At 43.4% G+C, this 13,453-nt stretch overlaps 6 non-coding genes across 6 annotated transcripts; all 6 read left to right on the forward strand.

Moving 5' to 3' along the window:
- The first annotated feature begins 3,424 nt into the window (after nucleotides 1-3,424).
- trnag-gcc (transfer RNA glycine (anticodon GCC)) lies at nucleotides 3,425-3,495 on the forward strand. Its single transcript has one exon. It is a non-coding gene; the product is annotated as a tRNA-Gly (tRNA).
- Nucleotides 3,496-3,691: 196 nt separating this feature from the next.
- On the forward strand, nucleotides 3,692-3,764 carry trnam-cau (transfer RNA methionine (anticodon CAU)). Its single transcript has one exon. It is a non-coding gene; the product is annotated as a tRNA-Met (tRNA).
- A 5,071-nt stretch (nucleotides 3,765-8,835) lies between these two features.
- Nucleotides 8,836-8,908, forward strand: trnal-caa (transfer RNA leucine (anticodon CAA)). The gene has a single exon. It is a non-coding gene; the product is annotated as a tRNA-Leu (tRNA).
- A 1,796-nt stretch (nucleotides 8,909-10,704) lies between these two features.
- trnam-cau (transfer RNA methionine (anticodon CAU)) lies at nucleotides 10,705-10,777 on the forward strand. The gene has a single exon. It is a non-coding gene; the product is annotated as a tRNA-Met (tRNA).
- Nucleotides 10,778-11,693: 916 nt separating this feature from the next.
- Nucleotides 11,694-11,766, forward strand: trnam-cau (transfer RNA methionine (anticodon CAU)). The gene has a single exon. It is a non-coding gene; the product is annotated as a tRNA-Met (tRNA).
- A 1,525-nt stretch (nucleotides 11,767-13,291) lies between these two features.
- On the forward strand, nucleotides 13,292-13,362 carry trnag-gcc (transfer RNA glycine (anticodon GCC)). Its single transcript has one exon. It is a non-coding gene; the product is annotated as a tRNA-Gly (tRNA).
- Nucleotides 13,363-13,453: the final 91 nt, after the last annotated feature.

A 13,453-nucleotide genomic window follows, 5' to 3' on the forward strand; every position in this document is an offset into this window, starting at 1 on the left:
GCTATTGCCTTTGTGAAATGCGAAAAGATGTTTACATTTTTTCAATTTAGCATGCTTTTTCCCTCAGCCTCGGTAGTTCAGTGGTGATGAGGATAGATGTGATGAGGTGTTTACATTTTTTGTCAAGCCTGACACGAGGCAGGTCTATTGTAGAATGGCCAGCTTGGACATATGTGCAGTCCTCTACCTTCTAGAAAGAGCATTGGTAATGCAAAGGACAAAGGAATAAAGGCTTTAGGAGAACAAGTGTTTTTTTCCGTGAACTCTAGATGCTTAAAGCATATATAAAACCTAAAATTCAACCCAAACTAAAGCGGACATCCAGGAATTGCGCTCCCCTATCTAATACCCAAGATGTGTGCCAGTCAAGGAGCTTAGATTTCAACACCTGCAAATTTTCACACCACTAGAAGGGCATGAAACAGAACAAAGGAAAAAGGGAGGGTATGCTATAAAGATGTTTTGAGACAGTTCTACCTTCTCTCCATCTCTTGAGTAGACTTGAGGGCTGGGCAGCCTCCGAAACTGTTTTACAACAAAACATTCTGTCCCAAGTACTAACCTCATTAGTCTGAAGACAATTAATGAAGACTCAATTAAGGGCGTCAATGCTATTGCCTTTGTGAAATGCGAAAAGATGTTTACATTTTTTCAATTTAGCATGCTTTTTCCCTCAGCCTCGGTAGTTCAGTGGTGATGAGGATAGATGTGATGAGGTGTTTACATTTTTTGTCAAGCCTGACACGAGGCAGGTCTATTGTAGAATGGCCAGCTTGGACATATGTGCAGTCCTCTACCTTCTAGAGAGAGCATTGGTAATGCAAAGGACAAAGGAATAAAGGCTTTAGGAGAACAAGTGTTTTTTTCCGTGAACTCTAGATGCTTAAAGCATATATAAAACCTAAAATTCAACCCAAACTAAAGCGGACATCCAGGAATTGCGCTCCCCTGTCTAATACCCAAGATGTGTGCCAGTCAAGGAGCTTAGATTTCAACACCTACAAATTTTCACACCACTAGAAGGGCATGAAACGGAACAAAGGAAAAAGGGAAGGTATGCTATAAAGATGTTTTAAGACATTTCTACCTTCTCTCCATCTCTTGAGTAGACGTGATGGGTGGACAGCTTCCGAAACAGTTTTCCAACAAAACATTCTGTCCCAAGTACTAACTTCATTAGTGTGACTGTCCAGAGGTGCAGTGGAACACAATGTGGGCATTGGTAGTTCAGTGGTGATGAGGTTAGTGTTGGGTTTAGTACGTAGTACTGATGGACCATCAAAAAACATTCTGTCTACACGCGATGGCGTCTTCAATGGAACTCCTTTCTCCGGCACATGGGCATTGGTGGTTCAGTGGTCGAATTCTCGCCTCTGCATCTGCAAATTCTCACCCCACTAGAATGGTATGAAACACAACAAAGGGAAAAAGGAAGGTATGCTATAAAGATGATTTAAGACACTTCTACCTTCTCTCCATCTCTTGAGTAGACACGAGGGTTGGGCAGTTTCCGAAACTGTTTTACCTTTCAGCAAAACATTCTGTCCCAAGTACAAATGTCATTAGTGCGACTGTCCAGTGGTGCAGTGGAACACAATGTGGGCATTGGTAGTTCAGTGGTGATGAGGTTAGTATGTGGTTTAGGCTGCAAGCGCCTCTTTAAAAGTCTCAGCTTGACTGACTGATATGCAGTAACAGAGGTCTCAGCCTTCTATTTATTCTCAGGACAATTAATGAAGACCCAATTAAGTGTGTCAATGCTATTGTCTTTATGAAATGCGAAAAGGTGTTTACAATTGTTTTTCAATTTAGCAGGAGCATTCCCTCAGCCTCGTTGGCGCGTCAGTCTCATAATCTGAAGGTCGTGAGTTCAAGCCTCACACGAGGCAGGTTTTTCGTAGAATGGACAGCTTCGACATATGTGCGGTCCTCTACCTTCCAGAGACAGCATTGGTAATCCAAAGGTCAAAGGAATAAAGTCTTCAGCACAACAAGTGTTCTTTCAGTGAACTTCAGCTCCCCTCTCTAGTACCGAGATTTGTGCCAGTCAAGGAGCTTAGACTTCAACACCTGCACATTTTCACACCACTAGAATGACATGAAACAGAACAAAGGAAAAAGGGAGGGTATTCTATAAAGATGTTTTGAGACAGTTCTACCTTCTCTCCATCTCTTGAGTAGACGTGAGGGCTGGGCAGCCTCCGAAACTGTTTTACCATCCAACAAAACATTCTGTCCCAAGTACTAACCTCATTAGTCTGAAGACAATTAATGAAGACTCAATTAAGGGCGTCAATGCTATTGCCTTTGTGAAATGCGAAAAGATGTTTACATTTTTTCAATTTAGCATGCTTTTTCCCTCAGCCTCGGTAGTTCAGTGGTGATGAGGATAGATGTGATGAGGTGGTGTTTACATTTTTTGTCAAGCCTGACACGAGGCAGGTCTATTGTAGAATGGCCAGCTTGGACATATGTGCAGTCCTCTACCTTCTAGAGAGAGCATTGGTAATGCAAAGGACAAAGGAATAAAGGCTTTAGGAGAACAAGTGTTTTTTTCCGTGAACTCTAGATGCTTAAAGCATATATAAAACCTAAAATTCAAGCCAAACTAAAGCGGACATCCAGGAATTGCGCTCCCCTGTCTAATACCCAAGCTGTGTGCCAGTCAAGGAGCTTAGATTTCAACACCTGCAAATTTTCACACCACTAGAAGGGCATGAAACAGAACAAAGGAAAAAGGGAAGTTATGCTATAAAGATGTTTTAAGACATTTCTACCTTCTCTCCATCTGTTGAGTAGACGTGATGGGTGGACAGCTTCCGAAACAGTTTTACCTTTCAACAAAACATTCTGTCCCAAGTACAAATGTCATTAGTGCGACTGTCCAGTGGTGCAGTGGAACACAATGTGGGCATTGGTAGTTCAGTGGTGATGAGGTTAGTATGTGGTTTAGTACGTAGTACTGATGGACCATCAAAAAACATTCTGTCTACACGCAATGGCGTCTTCAATGGAACTCCTTTCTCCGGCACATGGGCATTGGTGGTTCAGTGGTCGAATTCTCGCCTCTGCATCTGCAAATTCTCACCCCACTAGAATGGCATGAAACACAACAAAGGGAAAAAGGAAGGTATGCTATAAAGATGATTTAAGACACTTCTACCTTCTCTCCATCTCTTGAGTAGAGACGAGGGTTGGGCAGTTTCCGAAACTGTTTTACCTTTCAGCAAAACATTCTGTCCCAAGTACAAATGTCATTAGTGCGACTGTCCAGTGGTGCAGTGGAACACAATGTGGGCATTGGTAGTTCAGTGGTGATGAGGTTAGTATGTGGTTTAGTATGTAGTACTGATGGACCATCAAGAAAAAGATTCTGTCTACACGCGATGGCGTCTTCAATGGAACTCCTTTTTCCAACACGTGGGCATTGGTGGTTCAGTGGTCGAATTCTCGCCTGCCACGCGGGAGACCCGGGTTCGATTCCCGGCCAATGCAAGCACCTCTTTAAAAGTCTCACAACTCAAAATGAGCGCAGCTTGACTGACTGATATGCAGTAACAGAGGTCTCAGCCTTCTATTTATTCTCAGGACAATTAATGAAGACCCAATTAAGTGTGTCAATGCTATTGTCTTTATGAAATGCGAAAAGGTGTTTACAATTGTTTTTCAATTTAGCAGGCTCATTCCCTCAGCCTCGTTGGCGCAGTTGGCAGCGCGTCAGTCTCATAATCTGAAGGTCGTGAGTTCAAGCCTCACACGAGGCAGGTTTTTCGTAGAATGGACAGCTTCGACATATGTGCGGTCCTCTACCTTCCAGAGACAGCATTGGTAATCCAAAGGTCAAAGGAATAAAGTCTTCAGCACAACAAGTGTTCTTTCCGTGAACTCCAGCTCCCCTCTCTAGTACCGAGACTTGTGCCAGTCAAGGAGCTTAGACTTCAACACCTGCACATTTTCACACCACTAGAATGACATGAAACAGAACAAAGGAAAAAGGGAGGGTATGCTATAAAGATGTTTTGAGACAGTTCTACCTTCTCTCCATCTCTTGAGTAGACTTGAGGGCTGGGCAGCCTCCGAAACTGTTTTACAACAAAACATTCTGTCCCAAGTACTAACCTCAATAGTCTGAAGACAATTAATGAAGACTCAATTAAGGGCGTCAATGCTATTGCCTTTGTGAAATGCGAAAAGATGTTTACATTTTTTCAATTTAGCATGCTTTTTCCCTCAGCCACGCTGAGGGTCACGTGTAGGTGATGAGGATAGATGTGATGAGGTGTTTACATTTTTTGTCAAGCCTGACACGAGGCAGGTCTATTGTAGAATGGCCAGCTTGGACATATGTGCAGTCCTCTACCTTCTAGAGAGAGCATTGGTAATGGAAAGGACAAAGGAATAAAGGCTTTAGGAGAACAAGTGTTTTTTTCCGTGAACTCTAGATGCTTAAAGCATATATAAAACCTAAAATTCAAGCCAAACTAAAGCGGACATCCAGGAATTGCGCTCCCCTGTCTAATACCCAAGATGTGTGCCAGTCAAGGAGCTTAGATTTCAACACCTGCAAATTTTCACACCACTAGAAGGGCATGAAACAGAACAAAGGAAAAAGGGAAGGTATGCTATAAAGATGTTTTAAAACATTTCTACCTTCTCTCCATCTCTTGAGTAGACGTGATGGGTGGACAGCTTCCGAAACAGTTTTCCAACAAAACATTCTGTCCCAAGTACTAACTTCATTAGTGTGACTGTCCAGAGGTGCAGTGGAACACAATGTGGGCATTGGTAGTTCAGTGGTGATGAGGTTAGTGTTGGGTTTAGTACGTAGTACTGATGGACCATCAAAAAACATTCTGTCTACACGCGATGGCGTCTTCAATGGAACTCCTTTCTCCGGCACATGGGCATTGGTGGTTCAGTGGTCGAATTCTCGCCTCTGCATCTGCAAATTCTCACCCCACTAGAATGGCATGAAACACAACAAAGGGAAAAAGGAAGGTATGCTATAAAGATGATTTAAGACACTTCTACCTTCTCTCCATCTCTTGAGTAGACACGAGGGTTGGGCAGTTTCCGAAACTGTTTTACCTTTCAGCAAAACATTCTGTCCCAATTACAAATGTCATTAGTGCGATTGTCCAGTGGTGCAGTGGAACACAATGTGAGCATTGGTAGTTCAGTGGTGATGAGGTTAGTATGTGGTTTAGTATGTAGTACTGATGGACCATCAAGAAAAAGATTCTATCTACACGCGATGGCGTCTTCAATGGAACTCCTTTTTCCAACACGTGGGCATTGGTGGTTCAGTGGTCGAATTCTCGCCTGCCACGCGGGAGACCCGGGTTGGATTCCCGGTCAATGCAAGCGCCTCTTTAAAAGTCTCAGCTTGACTGACTGATATGCAGTAACAGAGGTCTCAGCCTTCTATTTATTCTCAGGACAATTAATGAAGACCCAATTAAGTGTGTCAATGCTATTGTCTTTATGAAATGCGAAAAGGTGTTTACAATTGTTTTTCAATTTAGCAGGCGCATTCCCTCAGCCTCGTTGGCGCAGTTGGCGCGTCAGTCTCATAATCTGAAGGTCGTGAGTTCAAGCCTCACACGAGGCAGGTTTTTCGTAGAATGGACAGCTTCGACATATGTGCGGTCCTCTACCTTCCAGAGACAGCATTGGTAATCCAAAGGTCAAAGGAATAAAGTCTTCAGCACAACAAGTGTTCTTTCCGTGAACTCCAGCTCCCCTCTCTAGTACCGAGATTTGTGCCAGTCAAGGAGCTTAGACTTCAACACCTGCACATTTTCACACCACTAGAAGGGCATGAAACAGAACAAAGGAAAAAGGGAGGGTATGCTATAAAGATGTTTTGAGACAGTTCTACCTTCTCTCCATCTCTTGAGTAGACTTGAGGGCTGGGCAGCCTCCGAAACTGTTTTACAACAAAACATTCTGTCCCAAGTACTAACCTCATTAGTCTGAAGACAATTAATGAAGACTCAATTAAGGGCGTCAATGCTATTGCCTTTGTGAAATGCGAAAAGATGTTTACATTTTTTCAATTTAGCATGCTTTTTCCCTCAGCCTCGGTAGTTCAGTGGTGATGAGGATAGATGTGATGAGGTGTTTACATTTTTTGTCAAGCCTGACACGAGGCAGGTCTATTGTAGAATGGCCAGCTTGGACATATGTGCAGTCCTCTACCTTCTAGAGAGAGCATTGGTAATGCAAAGGACAAAGGAATAAAGGCTTTAGGAGAACAAGTGTTTTTTTCCGTGAACTCTAGATGCTTAAAGCATATATAAAACCTAAAATTCAACCCAAACTAAAGCGGACATCCAGGAATTGCGCTCCCCTGTCTAATACCCAAGATGTGTGCCAGTCAAGGAGCTTAGATTTCAACACCTGCAAATTTTCACACCACTAGAAGGGCATGAAACAGAACAAAGGAAAAAGGGAAGGTATGCTATAAAGATGTTTTAAAACATTTCTACCTTCTCTCCATCTCTTGAGTAGACGTGATGGGTGGACAGCTTCCGAAACAGTTTTCCAACAAAACATTCTGTCCCAAGTACTAACTTCATTAGTGTGACTGTCCAGAGGTGCAGTGGAACACAATGTGGGCATTGGTAGTTCAGTGGTGATGAGGTTAGTGTGTGGTTTAGTACGTAGTACTGATGGACCATCAAAAAACATTCTGTCTACACGCGATGGCGTCTTCAATGGAACTCCTTTCTCCGGCACATGGGCATTGGTGGTTCAGTGGTCGAATTCTCGCCTCTGCATCTGCAAATTCTCACCCCACTAGAATGGCATGAAACACAACAAAGGGAAAAAGGAAGGTATGCTATAAAGATGATTTAAGACACTTCTACCTTCTCTCCATCTCTTGAGTAGACACGAGGGTTGGGCAGTTTCCGAAACTGTTTTACCTTTCAGCAAAACATTCTGTCCCAAGTACAAATGTCATTAGTGCGACTGTCCAGTGGTGCAGTGGAACACAATGTGGGCATTGGTAGTTCAGTGGTGATGAGGTTAGTATGTGGTTTAGGCTGCAAGCGCCTCTTTAAAAGTCTCAGCTTGACTGACTGATATGCAGTAACAGAGGTCTCAGCCTTCTATTTATTCTCAGGACAATTAATGAAGACCCAATTAAGTGTGTCAATGCTATTGTCTTTATGAAATGCGAAAAGGTGTTTACAATTAACAGTTGGCAGCGCGTCAGTCTCATAATCTGAAGGTCGTGAGTTCAAGCCTCACACGAGGCAGGTTTTTCGTAGAATGGACAGCTTCGACATATGTGCGGTCCTCTACCTTCCAGAGACAGCATTGGTAATCCAAAGGTCAAAGGAATAAAGTCTTCAGCACAACAAGTGTTCTTTCCGTGAACTCCAGCTCCCCTCTCTAGTACCGAGATTTGTGCCAGTCAAGGAGTTTAGACTTCAACACCTGCACATTTTCACACCACTAGAATGACATGAAACAGAACAAAGGAAAAAGGGAGGGTATGCTATAAAGATGTTTTGAGACAGTTCTACCTTCTCTCCATCTCTTGAGTAGACGTGAGGGCTGGGCAGCCTCCGAAACTGTTTTACCATCCAACAAAACATTCTGTCCCAAGTACTAACTTCATTAGTGTGACTGTCCAGAGGTGCAGTGGAACACAATGTGGGCATTGGTAGTTCAGTGGTGATGAGGTTAGTGTGTGGTTTAGTACGTAGTACTGATGGACCATCAAAAAACATTCTGTCTACACGCGATGGCGTCTTCAATGGAACTCCTTTCTCCGGCACATGGGCATTTGTGGTTCAGTGGTCGAATTCTCGCCTCTGCATCTGCAAATTCTCACCCCACTAGAAAGGCATGAAACACAACAAAGGGAAAAAGGAAGGTATGCTATAAAGATGATTTAAGACATTTCTACCTTCTCTCCATCTCTTGAGTAGACGTGATGGGTGGACAGCTTCCGAAACAGTTTTACCTTTCAACAAAACATTCTGTCCCAAGTACAAATGTCATTAGTGCGACTGTCCAGAGGTGCAGTGGAACACAATGTGGGCATTGGTAGTTCAGTGGTGATGAGGTTAGTGTGTGGTTTAGTACGTAGTACTGATGGACCATCAAAAAACATTCTGTCTACACGCGATGGCGTCTTCAATGGAACTCCTTTCTCCGGCACATGGGCATTGGTGGTTCAGTGGTCGAATTCTCGCCTCTGCATCTGCAAATTCTCACCCCACTAGAATGGCATGAAACACAACAAAGGGAAAAAGGAAGGTATGCTATAAAGATGATTTAAGACACTTCTACCTTCTCTCCATCTCTTGAGTAGACACGAGGGTTGGGCAGTTTCCGAAACTGTTTTACCTTTCAGCAAAACATTCTGTCCCAAGTACAAATGTCATTAGTGCGACTGTCCAGTGGTGCAGTGGAACACAATGTGGGCATTGGTAGTTCAGTGGTGATGAGGTTAGTATGTGGTTTAGTATGTAGTACTGATGGACCATCAAGAAAAAGATTCTGTCTACACGCGATGGCGTCTTCAATGGAACTCCTTTTTCCAACACGTGGGCATTGGTGGTTCAGTGGTCAAATTCTCGCCTGCCACGCTGGAGAACCGGGTTCGATTCCCGGCCAATGCAAGCACCTCTTTAAAAGTCTCACAACTCAAAACGAGCGCAGCTTGACTGACTGATATGCAGTAACAGAGGTCTCAGCCTTCTATTTATTCTCAGGACAATTAATGAAGACCCAATTAAGTGTGTCAATGCTATTGTCTTTATGAAATGCGAAAAGGTGTTTACAATTGTTTTTCAATTTAGCAGGCGCATTCCCTCAGCCTCGTTGGCGCAGTTGGCAGCGCGTCAGTCTCAAAATCTGAAGGTCGTGAGTTCAAGCCTCACACGAGGCAGGTTTTTCGTAGAATGGACAGCTTCGACATATGTGCGGTCCTCTACCTTCCAGAGACAGCATTGGTAATCCAAAGGTCAAAGGAATAAAGTCTTCAGCACAACAAGTGTTCTTTCCGTGAACTCCAGCTCCCCTCTCTAGTACCGAGATTTGTGCCAGTCAAGGAGCTTAGACTTCAACACCTGCACATTTTCACACCACTAGAATGACATGAAACAGAACAACGGAAAAAGGGAGGGTATGCTATAAAGATGTTTTGAGACAGTTCTACCTTCTCTCCATCTCTTGAGTAGACTTGAGGGCTGGGCAGCCTCCGAAACTGTTTTACAACAAAACATTCTGTCCCAAGTACTAACCTCATTAGTCTGAAGACAATTAATGAAGACTCAATTAAGGGCGTCAATGCTATTGCCTTTGTGAAATGCGAAAAGATGTTTACATTTTTTCAATTTAGCATGCTTTTTCCATCAGCCTCGGTAGTTCAGTGGTGATGAGGATAGATGTGATGAGGTGGTGTTTACATTTTTTGTCAAGCCTGACACGAGGCAGGTCTATTGTAGAATGGCCAGCTTGGACATATGTGCAGTCCTCTACCTTCTAGAGAGAGCATTGGTAATGCAAAGGACAAAGGAATAAAGGCTTTAGGAGAACAAGTGTTTTTTTCCGTGAACTCTAGATGCTTAAAGCATATATAAAACCTAAAATTCAAGCCAAACTAAAGCGGACATCCAGGAATTGCGCTCCCCTGTCTAATACCCAAGATGTGTGCCAGTCAAGGAGCTTAGATTTCAACACCTGCAAATTTTCACACCACTAGAAGGGCATGAAACAGAACAAAGGAAAAAGGGAAGGTATGCTATAAAGATGTTTTAAGACATTTCTACCTTCTCTCCATCTCTTGAGTAAACGTGATGGGTGGACAGCTTCCGAAACAGTTTTCCAACAAAACATTCTGTCCCAAGTACTAACTTTATTAGTGTGACTGTCCAGAGGTGCAGTGGAACACAATGTGGGCATTGGTAGTTCAGTGGTGATGAGGTTAGTGTGTGGTTTAGTACGTAGTACTGATGGACCATCAAAAAACATTCTGTCTACACGCGATGGCGTCTTCAATGGAACTCCTTTCTCCGGCACATGGGCATTGGTGGTTCAGTGGTCGAATTCTCGCCTCTGCATCTGCAAATTCTCACCCCACTAGAATGGCATGAAACACAACAAAGGGAAAAAGGAAGGTATGCTATAAAGATGATTTAAGACACTTCTACCTTCTCTCCATCTCTTGAGTAGACACGAGGGTTGGGCAGTTTCCGAAACTGTTTTACCTTTCAGCAAAACATTCTGTCCCAAGTACAAATGTCATTAGTGCGACTGTCCAGTGGTGCAGTGGAACACAATGTGGGCATTGGTAGTTCAGTGGTGATGAGGTTAGTATGTGGTTTAGTATGTAGTACTGATGGACCATCAAGAAAAAGATTCTGTCTACACGCGATGGCGTCTTCAATGGAACTCCTTTTTCCAACACGTGGGCATTGGTGGTTCAGTGGTCGAATTCTCGCCTGCCACGCTGGAGAACCGGGTTCGATTCCCGGCCAATGCAAGCACCTCTTTAAAAGTCTCACAACTCAAAATGAGCGCAGCTTGACTGACTGACTGATATGCAGTAACAGAGGTCTCAGCCTTCTATTTATTCTCAGGACAATTAATGAAGACCCAATTAAGTGTGTCAATGCTATTGTCTTTATGAAATGCGAAAAGGTGTTTACAATTGTTTTTCTATTTAGCAGGCGCATTCCCTCAGCCTCGTTGGCGCAGTTGGCAGCGCGTCAGTCTCATAATCTGAAGGTCGTGAGTTCAAGCCTCACACGAGGCAGGTTTTTCGTAGAATGGACAGCTTCGACATATGTGCGGTCCTCTACCTTCCAGAGACAGCATTGGTAATCCAAAGGTCAAAGGAATAAATTCTTCAGCACAACAAGTGTTCTTTCCGTGAACTCCAGCTCCCCTCTCTAGTACCGAGATTTGTGCCAGTCAAGGAGCTTAGACTTCAACACCTGCACATTTTCACACCACTAGAATGACATGAAACAGAACACAGGAAAAAGGGAGGGTATGCTATAAAGATGTTTTGAGACAGTTCTACCTTCTCTCCATCTCTTGAGTAGACTTGAGGGCTGGGCAGCCTCCGAAACTGTTTTACAACAAAACATTCTGTCCCAAGTACAAACCTCATTAGTCTGAAGACAATTAATGAAGACTCAATTAAGGGCGTCAATGCTATTGCCTTTGTGAAATGCGAAAAGATGTTTACATTTTTTCAATTTAGCATGCTTTTTCCCTCAGCCTCGGTAGTTCAGTGGTGATGAGGATAGATGTGATGAGGTGGTGTTTACATTTTTTGTCAAGCCTGACACGAGGCAGGTCTATTGTAGAATGGCCAGCTTGGACATATGTGCAGTCCTCTACCTTCTAGAGAGAGCATTGGTAATGCAAAGGACAAAGGAATAAAGGCTTTTGGAGAACAAGTGTTTTTTTCCGTGAACTCTACATGCTTAAAGCATATATAAAACCTAAAATTCAAGCCAAACTAAAGCGGACATCCAGGAATCCAAGCCCCTCTTTAAAAGTCTCAGCTTGACTGACTGATATGCAGTAACAGAGGTCTCAGCCTTCTATTTATTCTCAGGACAATTAATGAAGACCCAATTAAGTGTGTCAATGCTATTGTCTTTATGAAATGCGAAAAGGTGTTTACAATTGTTTTTCAATTTAGCAGGCGCATTCCCTCAGCCTCGTTGGCGCAGTTGGCAGCGCGTCAGTCTCATAATCTGAAGGTCGTGAGTTCAAGCCTCACACGAGGCAGGTTTTTCGTAGAATGGACAGCTTTGACATATGTGCGGTCCTCTACCTTCCAGAGACAGCATTGGTAATCCAAAGGTCAAAGGAATAAAGTATTCAGCACAACAAGTGTTCTTTCCGTGAACTCCAGCTCCCCTCTCTAGTACCGAGATTTGTGCCAGTCAAGGAGCTTAGACTTCAACACCTGCACATTTTCACACCACTAGAATGACATGAAACAGAACAACGGAAAAAGGGAGGGTATGCTATAAAGATGTTTTGAGACAGTTCTACCTTCTCTCCATCTCTTGAGTAGACTTGAGGGCTGGGCAGCCTCCGAAACTGTTTTACAACAAAACATTCTGTCCCAAGTACTAACCTCATTAGTCTGAAGACAATTAATGAAGACTCAATTAAGGGCGTCAATGCTATTGCCTTTGTGAAATGCGAAAAGATGTTTACATTTTTTCAATTTAGCATGCTTTTTCCCTCAGCCTCGGTAGTTCAGTGGTGATGAGGATAGATGTGATGAGGTGGTGTTTACATTTTTTGTCAAGCCTGACACGAGGCAGGTCTATTGTAGAATGGCCAGCTTGGACATATGTGCAGTCCTCTACCTTCTAGAGAGAGCATTGGTAATGCAAAGGACAAAGGAATAAAGGCTTTAGGAGAACAAGTGTTTTTTTCCGTGAACTCTAGATGCTTAAAGCATATATAAAACCTAAAATTCAAGCCAAACTAAAGCGGACATCCAGGAATTGCGCTCCCCTGTCTAATACCCAAGATGTGTGCCAGTCAAGGAGCTTAGATTTCAACACCTGCAAATTTTCACACCACTAGAAGGGCATGAAACAGAACAAAGGAAAAAGGGAAGGTATGCTATAAAGATGTTTTAAGACATTTCTACCTTCTCTCCATCTCTTGAGTAAACGTGATGGGTGGACAGCTTCCGAAACAGTTTTCCAACAAAACATTCTGTCCCAAGTACTAACTTTATTAGTGTGACTGTCCAGAGGTGCAGTGGAACACAATGTGGGCATTGGTAGTTCAGTGGTGATGAAGTTAGTGTGTGGTTTAGTTCGTAGTACTGATGGACCATCAAAAAACATTCTGTCTACACGCGATGGCGTCTTCAATGGAACTCCTTTCTCCGGCACATGGGCATTGGTGGTTCAGTGGTCGAATTCTCGCCTCTGCATCTGCAAATTCTCACCCCACTAGAATGGCATGAAACACAACAAAGGGAAAAAGGAAGGTATGCTATAAAGATGATTTAAGACACCTCTACCTTCTCTCCATCTCTTGAGTAGACACGAGGGTTGGGCAGTTTCCGAAACTGTTTTACCTTTCAGCAAAACATTCTGTCCCAAGTACAAATGTCATTAGTGCGACTGTCCAGTGGTGCAGTGGAACACAATGTGGGCATTGGTAGTTCAGTGGTGATGAGGTTAGTATGTGGTTTAGTATGTAGTACTGATGGACCATCAAGAAAAAGATTCTGTCTACACGCCATGGCGTCTTCAATGGAACTCCTTTTTCCAACACGTGGGCATTGGTGGTTCAGTGGTCGAATTCTCGCCTGCCACGCGGGAGACCCGGGTTCGATTCCCGGCCAATGCACGCGCCTCTTTAAAAGTCTCAGCTTGACTGACTGATATGCAGTAACAGAGGTCTCAGCCTTCTATTTATTCTCAGGACAATTAATGAAGAC

Source organism: Channa argus, unplaced genomic scaffold (assembly GCF_033026475.1).
Source record: "Channa argus isolate prfri unplaced genomic scaffold, Channa argus male v1.0 Contig120, whole genome shotgun sequence".
Lineage (NCBI taxonomy): Eukaryota > Metazoa > Chordata > Actinopteri > Anabantiformes > Channidae > Channa > Channa argus.